The sequence below is a fragment of the Heterodontus francisci genome, chromosome 2 (assembly GCF_036365525.1).
Source record: "Heterodontus francisci isolate sHetFra1 chromosome 2, sHetFra1.hap1, whole genome shotgun sequence".
In the NCBI taxonomy this organism is placed as follows: domain Eukaryota; kingdom Metazoa; phylum Chordata; class Chondrichthyes; order Heterodontiformes; family Heterodontidae; genus Heterodontus; species Heterodontus francisci.
In genome coordinates this window covers 26,851,940-26,877,775 of record NC_090372.1, presented here as the reverse complement: position 1 = coordinate 26,877,775, position 25,836 = coordinate 26,851,940, and the positions used below count along the sequence as shown (strand labels likewise).

At 42.6% G+C, this 25,836-nt stretch overlaps 1 protein-coding gene across 8 annotated transcripts in view; it reads right to left on the bottom strand.

Moving 5' to 3' along the window:
- si:dkey-118j18.2 (uncharacterized) overlaps positions 1–25,836 on the bottom strand; it is a 130,359-nt gene that overhangs the window by 53,146 nt on the left and 51,377 nt on the right. Inside the window, exons 1-2 of one of the 8 annotated variants that reach the window (XM_068056110.1) lie at positions 21,134–21,471; positions 17,994–18,053 (exon numbers count right to left, since the gene is read on the bottom strand). The exons of 4 other annotated variants lie outside the window; for them this stretch is intronic. The gene's annotated coding sequence lies outside the window, so the exon portion shown is untranslated. Of the gene's footprint in view, positions 1–6,131; positions 6,190–17,993; positions 18,054–20,962; positions 21,112–21,133; positions 21,472–25,836 lie in introns of those variants that run through there. 3 more of the 8 variants (XM_068056093.1, XM_068056146.1, XM_068056155.1) reach the window with 3 other exon arrangements.

Genomic DNA, 25,836 nt, shown 5'->3' with positions numbered 1-25,836 from the left:
TCATGGACCAAGGGCACAAACACTCCTTCCAGGTGAAACAGCAATTTATATGTAGGTTTCTCAATTTAGTACACTGTATTTGCTGCTCACAATGTGATCTGCTCTACACTGGGAGACCAAACGCAGATTGGGTGACAACTTTGTGATACACCTACGGTCAGTCCACAAGCATGACCCTGAGCTTCCAGTCGCCTGTCATTTTAATTCTCCACCTTACTCTCATGCTGACATCTCTGTCCTCAGCCTACTGTAGTGTTTCAATGAAGCTCGATGCAAGCTTGATCAAAGAACAGGACCTCACCTTTTGATTACAGCCTTCTGGATTCAACACCGAGTTTAACAATTTCAGACCGTAATCCCTATTCCCCCCATTTTGTTTCCTTTTCTTTGCATGCTTCGGTTTTAATCTTGTTTTCTCTTGTTTTGCTTTCAGATGGCAGTGTTCATTATTCTGCCATTCATACCTCTTTTAGATGCATCTTTTGTCTCTACTTGTCCCACTATCAGCCACTTTGGTTCTGCCCCAAATCTTTTGTCATTTAATGTCTCCTGTCTTCCACCTTTTTGTCCACTTTTGTTCTTTTTCCACCCTCCCCCATTTGACCTACTTTTGAAAACCTATTCTAGTTTTAACTTTTTCCAGTTCTGATGAAACATTATTGACCTGAAACGTTAACTCTCTCTCTACAGATGCTGCCAGACCTACTGAGGACTTCCAGCATTTTCTGTTCATTACTTTTTATGGGAGTTGCCAACATTTGGAGAGCTGTCCCACAGACTAGACAAGCAACAGCCTGACACAGTCATACTCACAGAAACATACCTTTCAGCCAATGTCCAAGAGTCCTTCATCACCATCCCTGGGTATGTCCTATCGAACAGATAGGAAAGACCCACCAGAGCTGGTGGCATGTTGGTATAGACAGGAGGGAGTGGCCCTGGGAGTCCTCAACAGTAACTCTGGACCCCATGAATCCTCATGACATCAGGTCAAACATGGGCAAGGAAACCTCCTGCTGATTACCACCTTCCACCCTACCTCAGCTAATGAAGCAGTACTCCTCCATGTTAGCCCCCACTTGTAAGAAACACTGAGGGTGGCAAATGTATGCTAGTTGGGGGACTTCAATGTCCATCACCAAAAGTGGCTCAGTAGCACCACGACTGGCCAAGTCCTGAAGGACATAGATGCCAGTCTGGGCCTGCGGCAGGCAGGTGGTGAGAGAACCAACACAAAGAAAAAAATCTACTTGACCTCATCCTCACCAATCTACTTGTCACAGATGCATTTGTTTATGACATATTGGTAGGCATGACCACCGCACAGTTCTTGTGGAGACAAAGTCCCTCCTTCACAATGAGGACATCCTTCATCGTGTTGTGCGGCACTACCAACGTGCTAAATGGGATGGATTCAGAACAGATCTAGCAGCTCAAATTGGGAATCTATGAGGTGCTACGGGCCATAAACAGCAGCAAAATTGTACCACAACCTGAAACCCCAGTATATTCCTCTCTACCATTCCCGTCAAACCAGGAGATCAACCCTGGTTCATGAGCAGCGTAGAAGAACATGCTAGGATCAGCACCAGGCACCCCTAAAAATGAGGTGCCAACCCGGTAAAGCGACAAAACAGGATTACATGCATGCTATAGACCATGGTAGTTCAACATACAGTCCACAGGCCATGATCCAGGCTGCCAAAGGTTTCTGTCTGACCCACGGCTATAAACTGTGCCGGGGCTGTTCCTCATCCGCCCCCCCCCCCCCTCCCCCCAGGCTCTGTAACTGGAGATGAGAAATTACGCATTGTCAGACCGGCTTTTAAATAAAGATCACAAGTGAGTTTCACAGCTGACAGTTCCTGACATTCGGCATAGCAGTTTCCGAACTTCAGACAAATCCGGCGGCTTTTTAAAAAAAAAACCCAAATCTGCCTGAAGTTCGGAAACTGCTGTTCCCGATGTCAGGATCTGTCAGCTGTGAAACTGACTTGAGATTTTTTAAAAAACTGATCAGCCATTTCCTGAGCGTTCCCGCTGTGCGTGTGTGTGTGTGAGACAGTGAGCGAGCGTAAGTGCGCGCGTGAGCATGTGTGTGAGTGTGTTGACGTGAGCACGCATGAGAGAGAGAGACAGACAGGCAGACAGAAGAGCCAGAGAGAGAGACAGACAGACAGACAGAGGAGCCAGAGACAGAGACAGACAGAGGGAGGACACAGAGAGAGAGAGACAGAGAGACAGAGAGAGAGAGACAGAGAGAGAGAGAAAGACAGAGGAGCCAGAGAGAGAGAGTGAGAGAAAAAGAGAGAGGAAAGAGAGAGGAGAGAGAGAGAGAGACAGAGATCAAGATCACTCCTGACAGAATGACATCTATCCAGAATATTCGCATTGCTACAATTGTGCGGGCAAACATTGACTACTCATGCAAGCAAAAAAATGCCAGGTATTTCACTAAATCAGTACCCAATATAGTGTCCAGAAAGTATGTCAATAAATTAGTTTTCTCATTTAAAGTTTCTTCATAAAAATGCACTTTGTTGTGTTTTATTAGTAAGATATATTTTTATGCCTTTATCTTTTGAAATTTGCTCCCTGGCCCCCTGGGTGGAGCAAAAATCCGAGTGTGGCCCTCTGCCCAAAAAGGGTGGACAACCCTGCTATAGACAGAGCCAAACGATCCCACAACCAACACATCAGATCAGATCAGCGCTCTGCAGTCCTACCAGATCCAGTCTTGATTGGTGGTAGATAATTAAACAACTGACAGCAGGAACAGGCTCCAGGAACATCCCCAACCTCTGACATGGAGCCCAGCACATCATAAGGACATAAAAAGTAGGTGTAGGTGTAGACCATATGACCCCTTGAGCTTGCTCCACCATTCAATATGATCATGGGCTGATGTACTGCCTCAACTCCACTTTCCCACCGATTCTCTATATCCCGTGACACCCTGTGATCCCAAAAATCTGTCCATCTCACCCTTAAATATACTCCATGATGGAACATCCACAATGCTCTGGGGTAGAGAATTCCAAAGATTCACAACCCTTTCAGTGAAGAGGTTTTGCCTCATCTCAGTCCTAAATGATCAACCCCTTATTCTGAGACTATGCCCTCGTGTTCCAGATTCCACAGCCAGGAGAAACAACCTCTCAGTGCCCACCCTGACAAGCCCCTTCAGAATCTTGTACATTTCAATGAGATCACCTCTCATTCTTCTAAACTCCAGACAGTTCGACCCAATTTACTCAGCCTCTCATCAGACAACCCCAGACACCACACTTTAGGAAGGATGTGAAGGCATGAGAGAGGGTGCAGAAAAGATTCACGAGAATGATTCCAGAAATGAGGAACTTCAGTTACATAGATAGATTGGAGAAGTTGGGACTGTTTTCCTTGGAGAATAAAAGGTTGAGAGGAGATTTGATCGAGGTGTTCAAAAATCATGAGGGGTCTGGACAGTGGATAGGGATAAACTGTTCCCATTCGTGGAAGGATCGAGAACCAGAGGGCACAGATTTAAGGTAACTGGGAAAAGAAGCAATGGCACCATAGGAATAACTTTTTCACACAGCAAGTGGTTAGGATTTGGAATGCACTGCTGGGAAGCATGGTAGAGGCAGATTCAATTTAGGCATTCAAGAGGGAATTAGATTATCATCTGAAAAGGAAGAATGTGCAGGACTGCAGAGAGAAGGGGGGAGAGTGGCACTAGGTGAACTGCTTCTTTATAGAGTTAGCACAGACATGACAGGTTGAGTGGCCTCCTTCTGTGCTGTAACCATTCTATGATTCTAAAACCCTCTCATCCCAAGAATCAATCGAGTGAACCTTCACTGTACCGCCTCCAATGCAACCAAAACTGAACACAATACTCCAGGTTAAGCCCTGCACAACTGTAGCAAGACTTCCTTATTCTTGTACTCCAATCTCCTTGCAATAAAGGCCAATATGCTATTTGCCTTCCTAATTGCTTGCTGTATCTGCATGCTGACTTTGTGTTCCTTGTATGAGTACACCCAAGTCCCTCTGAACATGAAAGTTTGCAAGATTCATGCCATTTAAAAAATATTCTGCTTTTCTGTCCTTACTACCAAGGTGAATAACCTCACGTTTCCCCACATTATACTCCATCTGCTACCTTGTTGCCCACTCCACTTGTCTATACCTCTTTGCAGCCTCTGTGTCCTCCTCATAGCTAATATTCCCATCTCGCTTTGTACCGTCAGCAAACCTAGATACATTATTCGTGGTCTCTTCGTCTAACTCATGAATATAGATTGTAAACAGCTGAGGCCTCAGCACTGATCCTTGCGGTACTCCACTAGTTACAGCCTGCCAACTTGAAAATGCTCTCTTTATCCCTACTGTCTGCTTCCTGTCTGTTAATCAACCCACTATCCATGCTAATATATTATCCCCAACTCCATGCGCCCTTATCTTGTGTATTAGCCTTTTGTGTGGCTACTTATTGAATGCCTTTTGGAAATCCAAGTATACTGCACCTGCTGGGTTCCCCTTTACCTACTCTAATTGTTACATCCTCAAAAGACTAATAAATGTCAAAAATGATTTCCCCCTGGTAAAACCATATTGACTCTCTCTGATCATACTATGATTTAAGTGCATTATTAAGGCTTCCTTAATAATAGATTTCAACATTTCCCGACGATTGGTGTTAGGCTAACTGGCCTGTAGTTCCTCGTTTGCCCTCTCCCTCCTTTTTTGAATGGCGATGTTACATTTGCTAATTTCCAATCCGTGCTACAATTTAGGGAATTTTGGAAAATTATAACCAGTGCATTCACGATCTCAACAGCTATCTCCTTTTGAACCTGAGGATGTAGACCATCAGGTCCTGGGGATTTGTTGGCTTTTAGTCCCTTAAGCTTCTCCAATACTTTTTCTCTGCTGATATTAGTTACCTTATGTTCCTCACTCTTATTAGTCCATGGGCTACCCTCCATTTCTGGTATGCAATTTGTGTCTTCTGCTGGTGAAGATAGACACAAAATATTTGTTCAAGATCTCTGCTATTTCCTTGTTCCCCTTGATAATTTCTCCCGTTTCTACCTCCACGGGACCAACATTTATTTTAACTCGTCTCCTTTTTATAGATCTGTAAGAGCTCTTACAATGTTTTTATATTCCTGGCTAGCTTATACTCATTCTATTTTTTTCCCTTATATCAGCTTTTTGGTCATTTTTTTCTTGTTTCTAAAACACTCCCAATCCTCAGGCTTACTACTCAATATTATAAGCCTCTTCTTATAATCTAATACTATCCTTAACTTACCTAGTCAGTCATGGATGGATCTTTCTTGCTGAGTTTTTGTTTTTAAATGGAACATATTTTTCTTGAAGATTGTTTCTTTAAATGTTTCCCACTGTTTATTTACCGCCATACCTTTTAGCCTATTTATGCAATCTAAGCCAGTTCTCCCCTCATACTGATGCAATTGGCTTTGCTTAAGTTGAAGATTCTTGTTTGGGACTGGAGTATGTTGCTTTCAAACTCAAAATGTAATTCAATTTAATTGTCAGTGCAGAAGAAAAGGCTGAACCACTTGCAACCATCTTCAGCTGGCAGTACCAAGTGGATGAGCCATCTCAGCCTCTTCCTGAGTTGCAATCACAGAAGCCAGTCTTTAGTCAATTTGATTCATTCCACGTATCATCAAGAAACGCTGAGTGCACTGGATACTGCAAAGGCTATGGGACCTGACAAGATCCAGGCGGCAGTGCTGATGTCTTGTGCTCCAGGACTAGTCGCACCTCTAGCCAAGCTGTTCCAGTAGAGCCAACTGACAAACTGGAAAATTGTCTAGGTATAGCCTGTCCACAAAAGCAGAAAAAATCCAATCTGACCAATTAGGGCCCCATCAGTCTACTTTCAATCATCAGCAAAGTGATGGAAGTTGTCATTGACTGTGCTATCACTTACTCATCAATTACCTATCCACCTCAGTTAGGACCACATAGCTCCAGACCTCATTACAACCTTGGCCCAAACATGGACAAGACAGCTGAAATCCAGAGGTGAGGTGAGTGTAACTGCCCTTGACATCAAGGCAGCATTTGACTGAAGTAAAATTGAAGTTAATGGGAATTAGCCGGAGTCATACCTAGCACAAAGAAACAGTTATAGTTGTTGGAAGTCAATTATCTCAGCCTCAGGACGTCTGCAGGGGCTCCTCAGGACAGTGTTCTAGGTCCAACCATCTTTTAGTTGCTTTATCAATGATCTTCTCTCCATTGTAAGGTCGGAAGTGACGATTGCACAGTTTTCAGTTCCACTCTCAACTCAGATAATGAAGCAATCTGTGCCTGCATGTGGCGAGAGCTGGACAACATTCAAGCTTGGGTTGATTTTTGGCAAATAACATCTGCCTCACACAAGTGCCAGACAATGACGATCTCCAAGAAAGAGTCTAACCACTGCACCCCCCCCACATCCCCTCCCCACCCTCGACATTAAACAGCATTATCATCGCTGAATCCCTCACCATCGCTGAATCCCTCACCATCAACAATCAGGGGGGTCACCATTGAACAGAAACTTAACTGGACCAGCCACATAAATATTGAGCTACAAGAGCAGGTCAAAGGCTAGGTGTTCTGCAGCCTGATACCCCAAAGCCTTTCGATCATCCAGAAGGCACAAGTCAGGAGTGTGATGGCGTACTGTCTACTTGCCTGGATGAGTGCAGCTCCAACAAGACTCAAGCAGCTCAGAACCATCCAGGAAAAAGCAGCCCATTTGACAGCCACCCCATTTACCACCTCAAGCATTCACTCCCTACACCAACAGGGCACTGTGGCTGCAGTATGTACCATCTACAAGATGGAATGCAGCAACTCGCCAAGGCTTCCAAAACCGTGACCTCTTAGTACCTAGAAGAGCAAGAGCAGCAAATGCAAGGGAACACCATAACTCCTTGGAAATATATCACCACTCCTTCAGCACGTTTGGGTCAAAATCCTGGAACTCCCTACCTAACAGCAAATTTGGAGTACCTATACCACATGGATTGCAGCAGTTCAAGGCAGTTGCTCGCCACCACCTGCTCAAGGGTAATTAGGGATCCACAAAAAATGGTGGCCATACCAGTGATGCTCACTACATGAACGAATAAAAAAAAAATTGCTGTCCCACCTAAATTAGCTAACTACTGTAGAACAGACATCCAACTGTCAGACTGGAAATTCCAGAGAGTTAGGCATAGGTGGTGTAAAGGGAGGGGAAATTTGCATTAAAAAGCAGGAGTCAGAGGAAAAGTTTTGGGAAGAAGAAAATAATAGCTTGAGGAAGTTAGAGATACAGAAGGGCAATGGCATGGATCATAATGGGAGAACTTTAAATTTGAGGCATCTGGGGGAGGAGGTGGGAAGGAGAGACTGGGTGTCAATGTTGCCCAGCAAGAACAAGGGTAATGGTTGAGAGGCACTTGGTACGGCTTAGGATATGGGAGCAAAGCTTTGGATTAGCTCAAGATTATGAAGGCCAGCAAGGAAATCATTATAGTAACTGAGATGACGAGGATATGAATGACAACTTCACTGGCAGACAGGCTGAGATAGGGAAGGAGGCAGGCAATGTTACAGAAGGGGAGGTATATCCTCTTTTGTCATTGAAAGTGTACGAGGTCAGAAACTCAGCCTGGGGCTGAACAGGATGGTGAGGTTCTCAACAGCCTTGTTTAGCTTGAGATAGTGATCAAGAAGGGAGATCGAGTTGGAGGCAAGGCTACTGAGTTTGTGCCGGAAGCTTTGACCTTCCCAATGTGTAGCTGGAGGAAATTATAGCTCAGTTAAAACTGGATGTCAGATAACCAGTCTGATACAAGAGGCAATAGAGGGATTAAAAAAGTAAGAGAGGTGGCATTAAAGTCCAGCTGGGTGTTATTAGCATTCATGTAGAAGTTAACCCCACGTTTGTGGATAATGCTGCTAAGGAATAGCATGCAATTGCAAGAGATGCACTGGCTACAATCAAATTGGTAAAATGCAGACAAGCAATGGTTAACAATGGAGGAGAGGTGTTAGAGAGAAGGATGACGTGATCACTCATGTAAAAGGCTGAAAGAGTGAAAATGAGGAATAACGCATCACTGTCACAAATATAATTTGTGGCTTTGCTTAGGGCCATTTCAATGTTGTGGGAGGGGCAGAAGCCTGTTTGATGATGTGGGAGACACGTGTGGATCCAAGAGGTGACACTTTCAAAGACCGAGGACAGGAGAGTGGAAATTGAGTGGTAGTTATAGGGATCGAGGTGGATTTTTTGAGCATCGCTAATGATAGGAGTTTCAAAAATGAGGTGGACAGTGCCTGAGGAGAGGGAAGCATTTACAATGTCAGCTAGCATGGGGACCAGAAAGGGAGGTTGGGTGGTCATTGGTTCAATAAAAATCATAAAACATCTCAGAAACATGGCCTGTTTGCAGGCAAAATAAAAACAGAAAAATACAAAAACAGACAGAATTTAGCATTCAGAAACAGAAACAGTTGGGGTTACCAATTATCTTGTGCAGGCTAGATATTTTGAAATTTAATACAGCAAATTTAGAATTGAATTAATTCTATTAACTTTTAGTTGCCACTAAATAGTTTGTCACACCTACTGGTCCAGCTTACACTCTATGGTTAATTCTCAGGTCAGTGGTAGCATTCTGGCCTCTGAATCAGAAGGTTTTCTCTCTTCCAAAGTTCTCCCAATTCAGGAATTGTTCCCTCAGATTGGAACTTGCACATCACTCCACGATTTGAGAAAGGAGAAAGAGGGAAACCAGGGAATTATAGACCATTTAGCCTAACATTTGTCATCGGGAAATTGTTAGTCTATAATTAAGGATAGGGCAACTGAACACTTTGAAAATTTCCAGCTGATCATGGATTTGCAAAGGGTAGGTCACTGACAAACCCCGACAAATTTGAGTGAATTTTTGAAAGAGGTGTCTAAAGTAACGGACAAGGGAATGTCTATGGATGTTATTTATATGGACTTCCAGAAGGCATTTTATCGAGTTCCTCACAAGAGACTTAGCTAAAGTTGAGGCTCATGGAATTGAGGGCAGATTATTGACATGGTTAGGAAATTGTCTGAGCAGCCGGAGGCAGAGTATGGATAATGGGCAGGTACTCTAATTGATAGGACGTGACTAGTGGTGTCCCACAAAAATCTATGTTAGCGCCGCTACTATTCATTGTATTTATTACTGACTTGGATGATGGAATAGAAAGCCACATAACCAAATTTGCTAATGATACAAAGATAGGTGGCATTGTAGCAGTATAGATGGAAGCATAAAATTACAAAGAGATATTGATAGATGAAGTGAACAAAACTGCGACAAATGGATTTCACCATAAGAATAGGTGAGGTCATTCACATTGGACCTACAAAAGGATAGAACAGATTACTTTCTAAAAACCACTCGAGCCCTCCATCCTTGCAAACTACCAACCCATCTCCATACTCCTTGAATGTGTTGTCGCCTCCTAAATTCATGCCCATCTTTCCCAGAACTCCATGTTTGAATCCCTCCAATCAGGTTTTCACCCCGACATAGTAACGAAACAGCTCTTAGTAAAGTCACAAATGACATCCTATGTGACTGTGCCAAAGGTAAACTATCCTGCTTTGTCATTCTTGACCTGTCTGCAACCTTTGACACATCCTCCTCCAGGGTCTCTCCACTGTCGTCCAGCTGGGTGGGACTCACTTACCTTTTTCTATAAGAGTCATAGAGTTTTACAGCACAGAAACAGGCCCTTCGGCCCAACGTGCCTGCGGCAACCAGCAAGCCCCCGTCCTGAATACCCATTTCCCCACACTTGGCCCATAGCCTTGTATGTTATGGCGTTTCAAGTACTCATCTAAATACTTCTTGAATGTTGTGAGTGTTCCTGCCTCTATCACCCCTTCAGGCAGTGTGTTCCAGATTCCAACCACCCTCTGGGTGAAAACATTCCTCAACTCCCCATTAAACCTCCTGCCCCCAAGTTATTCACCTCTCCGCTAAGGGAAAAAGTTTCTTCCGATCTATCCTATCAATGCCCCTCATAATTTTGTCTACCTCAATCAGGTCCCCCCTCAGCCTTCTCCACTCAAAGGAAAACAACCCCGGCCTATCTGGTCTGTCTTCATAACTGAAATGCTCCAGCCCAGGCAACATCCTGGTGAATCTTCTCCGTACCCTCTTCATTGCAATCACATCCTTCCTAGAGTGTGGCGACCAGAACTGTACACAGTACTCCAACTGTGGCCTAACCAGCGTTTTATACAGCTCCATCATAACCTCCCTGCTCTTATATTCTATGCCTTGGCTAATAAAGGCAAGTATCCCATATGCCTTCCTAAGCACCTTATCTACCTGTGCTGCTGCCTTCAGTGATCTATGGACAAGTAGACCAAGGTCCCTCTGACCCTCTGTACTTCCTATGGTCCTACAATCCATTTTATATTCCATTGCCTTGTTAGTCCTCCCAAAGTGCATCACCTCACACTTCTCAGGATTAAACTCCATTTGCCACTGCTCCGCCCATCTTACCAGCCCAGCTATGTCGTCTTGTAATGTAAGGCTTTTCTCCTCGCTATTTACGACACCACCAATTTTCGTGTCATCTGCGAACTTACTGATCATACCTCCTATATTCACGCCTAAATCATTAATGTACACTACAAACAGTAAGGGTCCCAGCACTGATCCCTGCGGTACACCACTGGTCACAGGCTTCCACTCGCAGAAACAATCCTCTACCATCACACTCTGCCTCCTGCCAATAAGCCAATTTTGAATCCAATTTGCCAGATTACCTTGGATCCCATGGGCCTTTACTTTCTTAACCAATCTCCCATGCGGGACCTTATCAAAAGCCTTACTGAAGTCCATATAGACTACATCAACTGCTTTACCCTCATCTACACCTCTAGTCACCTCCTCGAAAAATTCAATCAAGTTAGTTAGACATGATCTCCCCCTGACAAAGCCATGCTGACTATCCCTGATTAATCCTTGCCTCTCCAAGTGGAGATTAATCCTGTCCCTCAGAATTTTTTCCAATAATTTCCCTTCCACTGATGTTAGACTCACTGGCCTGTAATTACCTGGTTTATCTCTGCTACCCTTCTTGAATAATGGTACCACATTCGCTGTCCTCCAGTCCTCTGGTACCTCTCCTGTGGCCAGAGAGGATCAGAAAATGTGTGTCAGAGCCCCTGCTATCTCCTCCCTTGCCTCACATAACAGCCTGGGATACATCTCATCTGGGCCTGGGGATTTATTCACTTTTAAGCCCACTAATACAGCTAATACTTCCTCCTTTTCAATGCTAATTTGATCAAGTATATCACAATCCCCCTCCCTGATCACTACACCTACATCGTCCTTCTCCATAGTGAACAGAGATGAAAAGTAATCGTTCAAAACCTCACCAATGTCCTCCGGCTCCACATAGAGATTGCCTCTTTGTTCCCTAATGGGAACCACTTTTTCCCTGGGTATCCTCTTGCCCTTAATATACTTATAAAACGCCTTAGGATTTTCCTTTATCTTATCTGCCAGCGATTTTTCATGCCCCCTTTCGTTCTCCTAATTACTTTAAGTACTCCCCTACACTTTCTATATTCCTCTAGGGCCTCCGCTGTTTTCAGCACTCTGAATCTGCCATACGCCTCCTTTTTTCCCCTTATCTAATCCTCTATATCCCTTGACATCCAGGGTTCCCTTGACCTGTTGTTCCTACTCTTCACCTTTACAGGAACATGCTGCACCTGAACCCTCACAATTTCCCTTCTAAATGACTCCCACTGGTCTGATGTAGGCTTTCCGATAAGAAGCTGCTCCCAGTTCACTTTGGCCAGATCCTGTTTTATCATATTGAAATCTGCCTTCCCCCAATTCAGTACTCTTATTTCCGGACCCTCTATGTCCTTTTCCATAACAACCTTAAATCTTACAGGGTCATGGTCACTATCCCCAAAATGCTCCCCCACTGACACTTCTACCACTTGTCCGGCTTCATTCCCTAGGATTAAGTCCAGTACCGCTCCTCCTCTTGTAGGACTCTCTACGTGCTGGCTCAAAAAGCTCTCCTGAATGCACTTGAAGAATTCCGCCCCTTTAAGCTTTTTGAACTAATACTATCCCCTCTAACATAGGGGAAGTTGAAATCACCTACTATTATTACCCTATTATCATTGCACCTCTGAGATTTGCCTACATATCTGCTCCTCTACCACTGCCTGACTGTTTGGAGGCCTGTAGTACACTCCCAGCCAAGTAATAGCCCCCTTTTTGTTTTTAAGTTCTACCCATATGGCCTCATTAGAGGAACCTTCTAAGATATCATCCCTCCTTACTGCAGTGCAATCAACAGTGCAATGTCACCACCTCTTTTACCTCCTCCCCTATCACGTCTGAAAATTCTATACCCTGGAATATTAAGCTGCCAGTCCTGCCCTTCCCTCAACCATGTCGCAGTGATAGCAATATCATATTCCCATGTGTTAATCAACGCCCTCAACTCATCTGCCTTACTAGTAAGACTCCTTGCATTAAAATAGATACAATCCAGCCTTGCATTGTTTGCCTGAGCCTTAACAGATCTACATTTACTCTGACCTCCGGACTGACTTAGCTTCACATTTATATTTGATTATACACCACCCCCTACTGTGCTTCCATTCTGTATCCCATCCCCCTGCCAAATTAGTTTAAACTCCCTCCCCCCCCACCCCCCCAACAGCACGAGCAAACATCCCAGCAAGGATGCTGGTTCCGTTCTGGTTCAGGTGCAACCCGTCCATCATATACAGATCCCACCTTTGCCAGAAACAGGCCCAGTGATTCAAGAATCTAAAGCCCTCCCTCCTGCACCATCTCCCCAACCACGCATTCATCTGCTCTAACCTCTTAGTCATATACTCACTAGCCCGTGTCACTGGAAGAAACCCAGAGATTACAGCCTTTGAGGTCCTACTTTTTAATCTGCTGCCTAGCTCCCTAAATTCTTTTTGCAGGACCTCAACCCTCTTTCTACCTATGTCATTGGTACCAACGTGGACCACAACTTCCAGCTGTGCACCCTCACCCTCCAGAATACTTTGTAGCCGCTCAGTGATATCAAAGACCCTTGCACCAGGAAAGCAACATACCATCCAGGAATCACGTCTGCGACCACAGAAACACCTATCTGTTCCTCTAACCATAGAATCCCCTACCACTATTGCCCTCTTGTCCCTTTTTCTCCATCCCAGCTCAGCTGAGTCAGCCATGACATTCCAGTCATGACTCGGTACATTCTCCAGAGGAACCCTCTCTCCCATCGGTACTCAGAACTAAATACCGGTTAGAAAGTGGGATTTCCTCTGGGGACTCCTGCACTACCTGTCCTGACTTCTTTGTCTGTCCGGCATCCACCAAGTCACACCCAACTGTGCTCGCCTAGGCACCGGCTTGACTACCTCCTGAAAAGTGCCATCCACGTAGTCCTCCACCTCACGGACGCGCCACAGTGACTCCAGCCGCCGCTCGAGCTCCGAAACCTGAAGCTCAAGCTTCTGCAACTGGAGACACTTTTTGCAGACATGTTCACCAAGGTCCCATGGCACTTCCACGACTTCCCACATTGCACAGGAGGTACATTCTGCTTGGCCAAGCTGCCCCGCCATTACTTACTTTCACAATTAAAAAAAACTTGCTAGTGTAATAACTTACCAGCTATTTACAATCAACTTTTATCCCCTGTACCTTTGAAGCTGAGAAAGGAAAAGAGCAAAGAGCACCTTCCACTGCCCCCAGCCAATGAAAATACCGACAATTAACTTGCAGCCACACCCCATGCAAACAGCACTAGAATAGCCAGTATATATTAAAAATGTAAAGGTAGCTATCCTAGAGTTTTAATTTAAAAGGAACTTTTTTTTAAAAACTCCAAATCAATCACAGTTATTCCCAGGCGATAACAGGTGCCGCCCACTGACCAATCAGTACCCAGAATTTCAGTGATGTCACTATTCTTTTTTTAACTAAATCCAAACAGAGCGCGCGCAAGAACAGTCAGAGAGCCGCTGCCTCGGACGTCAGATAAGCGAAGGGCCTCGAGCCCCGCTCTTTATTTACAGGTTTTCAGCCCTGTTCCTTTCAGGTCCGCCGCTATAAGGATATATTCTTATCTATCTAATCACAACCAGAGAAATCACCTTCAATGGCTTACCTCTGGTGTCTCCCAAAGATCTATCCTTAGTCTCTTGTACTTCTCATCTACATGCTGCCCCTCAATGACATCATCCAAAAACAAGTCAGTTTCCACATGTATGCTGGCAACACGCAATTTTACCTCACCACTGCTTCTAAATGGTTAGACTGCTTGTCCGACATCCAGTATTGGATGAGCAGAACCAAATATTGGGAAGATCAAAGGCATGGTCTTCAGGCCTACTCCTGCTCCTAATTTGTATGTTTGGATGTCCCCACTACAGATTTTGCCCCCGAGCCATCACCACCATCCCTCTCCCTGGCGACTGGCTGAGGCTGAACCAGACTTTTGGTAACCTTGGTGTCATATTTGACCCCGAGATGAGCTTGCAATCACATATCCACGCCGTCACTAAGACTGCCTATTTTCACCTCCATAACATCCCTCAATTCTGCCCCGCCTCAGCTCAACTGCTGCTGAAACCCTCCTTCATGCCCTTGTTCTCTATAGACTTGATTACTCCAATGCATTCCTGGCTGATTGCCCATGCTCTACACTCCCTAAAATTGAAGTCACCCAAAACTCAACTGCCCATGCCCTAATTCGCATCGAGTCCCATTCACCCATGTGCTCGTTGACCTACACTGGCTCCTGGTTAAGCAACTTGGAGGTCCAGGTACACAGATCAAAATGTCATGAACAGGCACAGAAAATAAACCAAAAGGCTAATGGAATGCTGGCCTTTATATCTAGAGGAATAGAATACAAGGGGGTAGAAGTCATGCTTCAGCTATACAAAGTCCTGGTTAGATCACAGCTGCAGTATTGTGAGCAGTTCTGGTACCACACCTTCGGAAGGATCTACTGGACTTGGAGGGAGCGCAGCATAGATTTACCGGAATATTACCTGGTCACCAAGGGCTAAATTACGAGGAGAGATATCTGCAGGTTGGGGAATCTAGGGCAAAGGGCATAGCCTAAAAATTAGAGCCAGACCTTTTGGTAGTAAAATTAGGGAACGCTTCTACACACAGCTCGATGGGTTAAATGACCTACTCCTCTTCCTGTGTTTTAAAGGGTGATAGAAATCTGGAATTCTGTTCTGCACAGAGCAAGTGATGCTAGATCAATAGTTCATTTAAATCTGAGATTGATTTATTTTTGTTGACCAAACGTATTAAAGGATATGGGGCAAAGGCAGATATACGGAATGGGATCAGCCATGATTTTGTTGAATGGTGAACAACTGAGCGGCTAAATTACATACTCCTGTTTATATGTTCCTAGGTTCAAGTCTTACTCCAGAGACTTGTGCACAAAGTCTAGGATGAAACTTCAGTGCAGTACTGAGGGAGTGCTATATTGTTCATGATGATATCTTTTGGATGAAATGTAAAACCAAGGCCAGTATGTTCTCAGGTGCACAGAAAAGACCCCATGGCACTATTTCTTAGAAAAGCAGAGGGGTTCTTTCCTAGCCAATATTTATCCCTCGACCAACATCAGTTTAAAAAAAAAATTGTCCGGTCATTATCTCATTTCTGTTTGTGGGAGCTTGTTGCATACAAATTAGCTGCTGTGTTTCCCTACATGGCAACAGCGACAACACTTCAAAAGTACTTTATTGGCTGTGAAGTACTTTGGGACCTCCTGAGGCCTTAAAAGATGTTGTATAAATGCATATTCTTTCTTTTAATGCTCGAAGAGCAACTAGGAATAGGCAATAAATATTGTCTTATCATTCCCATAATAAAGAAAAGCATTGAAAATTATCTTCAATATATCAAAAAGGTACAGATCTCTTTGGAAATAAAATTAGAAGCAAGGCCCATGGCAGCAATGGTGTTGGACTGTTTATCTATAAACAGTACCATGTGTTCATTACAATCACCAAATCAAAATTTTCTGTGTTTTCAAAAACTGTCCCATCATACATTGCAGTTGCAAAGGCGAGAGTTAGGCCAGCTCCCCAGGACACAGAAAATTTGAATCAGGTGTTCTTAAATGGGTAATCACTACAGCTGGCAACTATTCTTGCAAAAGCAAAAAATACTCTGCATGCTAGAAATCTGAAATAAAAATGGAAAATGTTGAAAATACTCAGCAGATCTGGCAGCATCTTGGGGTGGTGGCGGTGGGAAGGTGTGGTGGTAGCAACAGAGTTAACATTTCAGGTCAATTACCTTTTGTCAGAAGAGGAAAACTTTAGAGATGCAAAAGGTTTTAAGCAAATAGAGGCAGAGAAATGGGAGGGTGGGAAAGAACAAAAGGGAAGGTCACCAACCTGAAATGTTAATTCTGTTTAATATTGTTTCATTCCATTTTATAGTTCCCAGCTCATCAGCTCGTACTATAGAGACATTCCTATTCTCCAAATTGTGGTAGCTTATAGTTAAACAGGCAAACCTACCAAAGTATTACATGTACTACTAGAATGTGCATCTGAAATAGGGACTGAACACATCTGCTGGTCCATTTATTCCCTATCCTCAAACGCTGCTTCACCTGAAGAGAACAGGTGTACAATCTCATAGGAGAACACACACAAACATCCCACACAGCTCCTTGTGATACATTTCATGTGGGATCTAGTTATCTCCCTGGACTCCCAGCTATTTGCATTAAATGATTTTGGATTGCTGCCCCAATGTTCCTAGCAAATCTCTTTGTTCCTATTAGATCAAGGTGCAGCCTACATCTCCTGTACCAATGCCTTTGTTCTGCTAATGTTCTCAGCTATTTATGAAGGCAGCAGCGTTGTTTTAACACCAAATTTCCAACCATTTATTTTTATGCTTAAATTTTATTCTTGTACTTTTCTCCTTCCCCCAAAACACATTAAGTATACCAGCAAATATTACTTTCCATCCCTTATCTTAAATACATATAATTGTTAGTTCCTTGGATACACAAATTGAGCACCGAGTGGTGAAAACAGCCTTCCTAGATCATATGGGAAAAATTCCACTTACAGCAACTGCCGTTAGACAACTGAGAAAGAAGACAAAGAAGGAAGGAGGGATAGATAATAAGACATATAAACCAATAGCTATAATGTTGTGCATTATACTTCTTGTGCAATTCTTTCAATTCATTATTTCACATTGCTCCCATAACTAACAAGACCTGTAATCACAAGTACTTCAGTCTTGTATTTTATACATATCAAACTTGGCTCAGTAAGTAGCACTACGAACCAAGTCGGAAAACTGTGGGTTCAAGCCCCAATCTGAGCACACAGCACATTACCGGACAGGTCACCTGGGGAAAAACTCCCCTGCTTTTCTTCAAATAGTGTGCTGGGACCTTTTGCATTTAGCTGAAAGGGCAGATGGAGCCTCGATTCATACCCCATCTGAAAGACAGCACTTCCAACAGTGCCGTATTGAGAGAGTGCTGCATTATTGGAAGTGCCGTCTTTTGGATGAGGTATGAAATCAAGGCTCCATCTGCCCTTTCAGCTAAACATAAAAGGAAACAGAGCACTATTTGAAGAAAAACAGGGGAGCTTTTCCCCAGTGACCTGTCCAATATTATCCCTTAACCAACATCACTAAAACAGATAATCTCATCACGACCTCATTGCTGTTGATAGGAAAATTGTGTGAAAATTGGCTATCTACACTTCAAAAGTAATTGATTGGCTGCAAAGCACTTTGGATGTCCTTCGGCTGCGAAAGGTGCTACATAATTGCACGTTCTTTCTAGCACTCATAACACTCTCTTCAGAAAACCTAAGTTTAAATGGAAAACATTTATACTGATAATTTAACCGTTATACTTACGTTTTTCATAGTTGAAATAGACACAGTGCAACGATTTCATGCATTCACTGTTAAGCTTTGCTAAAATCCCAATAGAAAGAAAAGGTCACAATGCACCCACGTGAATAGTTCACGTATCAATCATAATGCTTCACTGAAATCCCAAAAACAGTAACAGGTACAAGTATATTGCATTTCTACAGCTGCAAACTCTATTGCATTTCAATCCTTTATTTCTGCAATCACAATATTGATGCATTTTGAGGAACTCTATTAACAATCTGTTAAATTGGGCAGGGGTAGGGGGAGCATGGGGCATCAAGCAGATGCTCAGCCTTTCACCAAAGAGAACGAAGTAGTACTGCAAAGCAAGCCACAAGCCTGACCCGAAACATTAGCACCATTTCTCTCTCCATAGATGTTGCCTGACTTGCTGAGTATTTCCAGCATTTTCTGTTGTATTCTAGAAGCGTGACCCTTCTTCCAGCTGGTTTAGGAGCATCATTTGTACTGGTGATCCATTTACCCTCTTAAATCAGGGGAACAATTGGAAAGGGCAGAGACCAAGCTTTAATTAAAAATCCCCATTATATCCCATGAAGTAATAATTACAGATTAAAAAATACACTGCAGTACTGAGCAGAATTCAAAAATATAATTATTGCATGTATGAAATAAAAATATTTAAACAGTAGCTTAGTGTGCTGCATCAGAATGCAGCATTGGAAACTGGAGGAGCACAGATTTGATTCTCAGCTCGACTGATCACAGCCATCCTGCATAGGGATGTTCACAGACAGGCAGAAAATTACTTATATTCCTTTAAATAAAATTCTCAGAATTAAGTTAATTACTTTTTAAGAGGGCTTACATTTACAATGCTCAAAGTGCTCTTTATATCAATTCTCACATTCCTTATCAAACCCGTTTCAGTTTTTAAAAAAATAAAAATTCCTATTGTCTAGAATCATAGTTTGACTCAAATCAGTATAACTACACTCTCCTACCACCCAAAGGTTAGTGACAAACATTGTGATGTGTTGCAAAGATTATACGATGGCTAAATATTTTTAGTACTTTTATGAGTGATGAGCTTGTACGTGGGCATCACTAACTGATGAAAAGTCACAAGGAGAAACACACACAAATGCCTATATCTCATATCCGGTGAATCAGAGAAAAGAACCTGAATTAAATATTACTTTTCTTTGTCCTTTAGATTTTCACAATCCTCTCTCTCTCGAGGTGATCCCATTTTAGTCTTTCATCGATTAGCTCAGGGTGATCAACCCATTATCCTCCGTTGTGGAAGAATAACTAAACCTCCACCAGGAAATCATGAATTTGCTGCAGATAGTTATCTAGCAGGCTACTTTATAGAAACATAGAAAACAGGAGTAGGCCATTCGGCCCTTCAGGCCTGTCCCCCATTCAAAAATGATCATGGCTGATTGTCTAATTCAGTACCCTGTTCCCGCTTTCTCCCCATATCCCTTTGGCATTAAGAAATATATCTAACTCCTTCTTGAATATATTTAATGACAGCCTCCACTGCCTTCGGCAGTAGAGAATTCCACAGGTTCACCACCCTGAGTGAAGAAATTTCTCTTCATCTTGGTTCTAAATGGCATACCCCGTATCCAGAGACTGTGACCCCTGGTTCTGGACTCTGCAACCATCAGGAACATCCTCCCTGCATCTAGCCTGTCTAGTCCTGTTAGAATTTTATTGGTTTCTATGAGATCCCCTCTCATTCTTCAAAACTCTAGTGAATATAGGCCTAGTCAACCCAATTTCTCCTCATACGTCAATCCTGCCATCCCAAGAATCAGCCTAGTAAATCTTCTTTATTATCATTATGATAAATGGGAATTTCTCATTACAGAAGGAAGAAATTTTAAACCCACAGTTATATAGGAAGGGGAGGGAGAGGGACAGAGCATCTCAATCTAGAAGTAAATATATATTTGAAAATAAAACATTTACAGAGCTATGGGGAAACAGCAGGGGTGAGGGTCCAATGAATAGCTTTTTCAAAGAGCTGGCACAGGCACGATAGGCTGAATAGCCTTTTCTTTCTGCTTCGTATGATTCTAAAAGTTGCAATATATATTTTCCAGTTTAATTACGACCTCCCACATTAAACTACTAATTTGCCCACACGCACTTCATGTTCAGAATTACCCAAAGTACAGCTCCACTCACTTCAAACAGGAAGTGCATATATAAGTAGCAGCTGGAGGGAAAGCCCAGTTTGGGTAAAACCCAACTTCAGTGCAAGGTAACCAAATTAGAAGAAAAAAAAACACACAGGAATATCCCCCGATTACCCTAACAGACACTTCTATACTGCACACTTAACTGTAATTATTTAAATAAATGAAGGGAACACAGGTTATCACTTTTTAATGCTTTATAAAAATAATGACACGCCTCACTTAACAATGCTATTTCAAAATTGATCTGGAAAAAAATTAAAGGAACACTTTGCTTTGGTCTTTCAAAAGACAACTGAAGTCAGAATTACTGTAGTATAACACGCAGTGTTAATTTTTAAAATAGCTATTGGCTGCAGTTGTTCTTGTGGCATGTTTCTCTTTGTCCAACAAGGGCATGTATAGATATAAAACCATCGTTGCAGATTAAACCACAAAAATGTTTAGAATTTCTTTGGAATGGATACATGTCAAAGGTGAAAAACACTTTGAATATCATGATGATCGCTATATATATATATATATATGAAGCTTTTGACATAGAAGAGGCCATTATGAATTGATTTTTTTTATTAGTAATTTCAAGCCAGAGAACATGCAGTTGTTTTACAAACGTTTAAGAAAATAGGGCAACTTGCTCATTCGCCCTTCCTCAAAATTGTATTTGATTTCCAGTCATTTCGGAGACAAAGAGGCGAAGAACATTTACCAGCATTACATTTACTTGTGTAAAATTATGGATTCCCCCATAAAGTGGACGGTGGTTGTACCTACCCGTGGAGTCATGGTGGCCTCTGCCCGTTTCTAGGTTCAGCAATGAAACACTCTCCATTCGGAAGACAATGGGCTGCGTTCCACCCTCGTTCTCCCATTGAGGGAACAAAGGGAAGAATCATTTGTTGCCAAGCAAACCCGCGGATCCCATTTTTCTCCCCTTTCACTTACATCAAAATCACAGCCAACCTCAGATTCCGTCTCTCCTGTATGTTTCTTCCCCGATCACATTAGAAGAGTTGGCGAACCAGTCCCTTTTGGTCAGTTTTCTTTTTGTTGCCTCCTCCTGATGTAAAGTCAAAAAGTCAATGTGGTATTGTTCAGAGGCGATCTGACGACATCTTCTAGCACGCCCACCCCAGCCGTGCTGCTGCTGATGAGTCTACGTCTGAAGTTTGTTGCTTTCACAAGTCCGAGCTTCGGCAGCGTCAGGGGAGGAGCGACAAGGACGTACCGGGAAACGGAGAGAGAGAACATTGTGTCTGCCTGAGTCTCCTCTCTGTACTGCCGCACCTGGACTGGCGAAACCCAACTCCAGCTCTCCTGATTGCAGCACTGCGGAAACTCCGAGACCATTTTGGTTTTATTGCATACTCGTCGGTTATATAATTCACGATTAGCAATGTGTAAACTTAATCATTAGTACTAGATTTAAAACTCAGCAATACATCCACAACCTACCAAGTGTCACAGCTTTGCTGTTAGTACGTGGGCAGATCTTTGACTCACATAAAAACACATACATTTAGACAAAGTTAAAATCACAACATTTATTTATGGAGCCATAGAGGCACAGAAGGTGGCCATTCAGCCTATCGAGGTCATGCCAGCTCTCTGGAGGGCAATCCAGACAGTCCCATTCTCTCGCTCTATTCCCATAGCCTTACAAGTTTATTTCCATCAAGCGCCCATCCAATTTCCTTTTGAAATCATTCATTGGCTCCACTTCCATTGTACTAGGCAGTGAGTTCCAGATCACTCATTACCAGTTGCTAGGTTAAAAAGCTCTTCCTCATATCCTCTCCCACCCCCTATTCCCCAAAACCTTAAATATCCACTAGTCCTTGTACATCAGCTAATGGGAACAGTTTTTCTTCATCTAGCTTATCCAAACCTGTCATAATCTTGTACTCCTCTATCAAATCTCCTCTCAATCTCTTTTGGTCCAAGGACAGCAAATCCATCTTCCCCAACCTAACCTTGTAGCTGAAATTTCTGCTCATCGCAGTCCTAAATGACTGTCTCCTTATTCTGAGACTGTGACCCTGAGTTCTTGACTCCCCAGCCAGGAGAAACATCCTTCCAGCATCTACCCTGTCAAGTCCATTTAGAATTTTAGATGTTTCAATTAGATCACCCCTCATTCTTCTAAACTCTAGAGAGTATTCTACTCAATCACTCCTTATAGGACAACCCTGATCTAGTGGACCTTCATTGCATCTCCTCTAATGCTAGTATGGAGACTAAAACTCTACACAGTACTCCAGGTGCAGTCTCATCAAAGCCATGTATAATTGCAGCAAGATCTCCTCACTCTGTACGCCACCACCCTTGCAATAAATACCATTTTTCTTCCTAATTGCTTGTTGTACCTGCATATTAACCTTCTGTGTTGAGTACAAGGATACTCAAAGCTCTCTGAACGCCAACACATAATATTTTCTCACAATTTAAAAAATATTCTGTTTTTCTATTCTTCCCACCAAAGTGAATAACCTCACTTTTCCCCACATTATACTCCATCTGCCACCTTCTTGTCCAGTCACTTGACCTATCTATATTCCTTTGCAGACTCTTTGTGTCCTCCTCACAGCTTACTTTCCCACCTAGCCTTGTATCACCAACAAACCATTACACTCAGTCCGTTCATTTAAGTCATTAATAATAGATTGCATGTAGCTGAGGCTCCAGCACTGATCCTTGCAGCACTTCTCTATTTAACAGCCTGCCAACCTGAAAATGACCCATTTATTCCTACTCTCTTTTCCGTTCTTTAAAGAATCCTCTATCTATGATAACTTATTACCCCCAACCCCATGAGCACTTACCTTGTGCAACAACCTTTCATGTGGCACTTTATCAAATGCATTTTGAAAATCTAAATATCCATTGATTGCCCTTTATCCACACAGCTAGTTAGATCCAGAAAATATTCTAATAGATTTGTCAAACATGATTTCCCTTTCATTAAACCATGTTGGCTCTGCCTATAATCATATTACAATTTTCTAAGCACCCTCTTATCACTTCTTTAATAATGAACTCCAGCATTTACCTGATGACTGATGTCAGGCAAACTGGCCTATAGTTTCCTGTTTTTTTCCCCTCTCCTATCTTGAATAATGGTGTTACATTTGTTACCTTCCAATCCACTGGGACCGTTCAAGAATCTAGGGAATTTTGGAAGGTTACAACCAGTGCACCCACTATCTCTGCAGCCACCTTTTTTTTAAAAAAGAATCTTGAGGGGACTTAGAGTGGATACCGAGAGGATGTTTCCTCTTGTGAGGGAAGACTAGAAATAAGGGACACAGTTAAGAATAAGAGGTCTCCCTTTTAAAATGGAGATGAACAGAATTTTCTTCTCTCAGATGCTCATTAGTTTGTGGAACTCTTTTCCCTAGAAAGCACTGGAGGCTGGGTCATTAAATTTATTCAAGGCTGAGTTAGATTTTTGATAGAAAAGTGAGTCAAGGGTTAAGGGGGGCAGACAGGTAAGTGCAGTTGAGACCACAACTAGATGAGCCATGATCTTACTGGATGGCAGAGGAGGCTTAAAGGGCCAAATGGCCTGCTCCTAAGTCCAATGTAGGTCATCAGGTTCAAGGGATTCGTCAGCTTTCAGTCCCATTTATTTCTCCAGTACTTTTTCTTTATAAATGTTACTTGATGTTCCTCACTCCCATTAGACCCTTGGTTGACCACTTTGATTTTTTGTGTCTTCTACTGTGAAAACAGATACAAAATATTTAACGGCTCAGCGTTCCTTACACAACACATTATTTATTTGATGGTCATTATTTCTACACTCAATACATTTTTCTAATTGCTTAATACAGTAGGGCTCCAACTGCAGCCTCCCTATCCCAGGGCTAGTCCAGACAGATGGAATATACTGAAGGGTGAGGCTGCTGCCATGCTTGATATTTTTCAATTCAAGGTTAACTTGGGAGGTTTGCTGATTTTGTACAATCAGTAAACTGGTTATAATCATAGAATCAAAGAATTTTGCAGCCCATCGTGCCTGTGCCAGCTCTTTGAAGAGCTGCCCAATTAAGTTCCACACCCCATCTTCTTCTCCATAACCCTGCAATTGAGTCCTCTTCAAATACATGTCCAATTGCCTTTTGAAAGTTCCTATAGAATCTGCTTTCACCACCCTTTCAGGTGAAGCATCCAGATCTTAAGAAACCTGAATGAAAAAAATTCTCATTTCTCCTCTAGATCTTTTGCCAAACTTTTTAAATCTCTGATTTTTGGTTACCGACCCAATTGCCAGAGGAAATAGTTTCTCCCTACTTGCTCCATCAAAACCCCTCATTATTTTAAATACCTCAAAAATTGGCCCTGATTTTGTGAGCAGCGGTGAAGCAACGGCACTCACCATTTACCTTGAAGCTGCCCACAAAGATCTAGCGATCTCTGTGGTATGATTTTCCCTTTCCTGATGGCAGTTTAAATCAGGCACCAAGCCAAGGGGATGTCTTGGTGTGCAGCGGCAGTGATGTCAGCAAACAGCCAATCACATTTAAGTATTCACACACAGTAAACCAGGAAGTTAAAAGCACTTATTTATCCTTCACTTTTAATTTAAATTTTCAGATAGTAGAATGAAGGATTATTTTAGCTTCTATCTTAATTTAAAGATAAACAAACTTTAAAAAATTGAATAAATTTATTTTAAAACCACAAAGAATTTTATATACTAATAGAAAAATACATAGTGTATTAAGTAAAAATGAAAATCGTTAGGCATGCTGCAATGAAGGCCTGTGGCAGGCGATCAGTAATTTCCTACATTACAACAGTGACTACACTTCAAAAGTACTTCATTGGTTGTCAAGCGCTTTTGTTATGAGGTTGTGAAAAATGTTATATAAATACAATTATTTCTTTCCAACAGTACAGTCCGACCAGTCAGATGCAAAACAGTGTTAGCAAAATAGCAGCAACATGCTTAACAGTTGAATTGTCAGATTGTTGGAAATAGTTATATTAGTGATTTTATTTTCAAAAATATCACATTTAAAAACCTTAAATACTTAAAAAGTTAAAGAAAAAAGCATCACATCTTTCTCTTTGGAAGGTTGCAGCCTTCCTCCTTGATACAAACTTTACACTGTAACTCCTGACACTGATGGGAGGTCTTATTTACGCATACACAAACTCTGCGTGTGCACAAAGATGGTGATGTCATCAAAATGGTCTCAGGAGTAATGTTCTGATGAAAGGTCACAGACCTAAAACATTAACACTGTTTTTCTTTCCACAGATGTTGCGAGACCTGCTGAGTATTTCCAGCACTTACAGTTTTTATTTCTGATTTCCAGCATGCGCAGTATTTTGCTTTTATTTTACTTAGGAGTAATTTGCCAGTAGTACCAGCTACAAGCTTAATCTGCGCGTGCGTGCAGTGACGTCATCATGCAGAGAAGACTGCCTGGATGCTTGCATAGTGACATCACTACCCATTCACCAACAGCAGCGCAACTTTTCAAATCAGCAGGCAGTTGTGCCGTTCGATTATTCTCTCTCCCTCCCTTCCCCAACCCCGATCCTCCCTCCCTTCCCCAACCCCGATCCTTCCTCCCTCTGCCTCTCCCTCCCTCCCAACCCTGTCTCTCCTTCCCTCCCCCCGCCCACCTCTCCCTCCC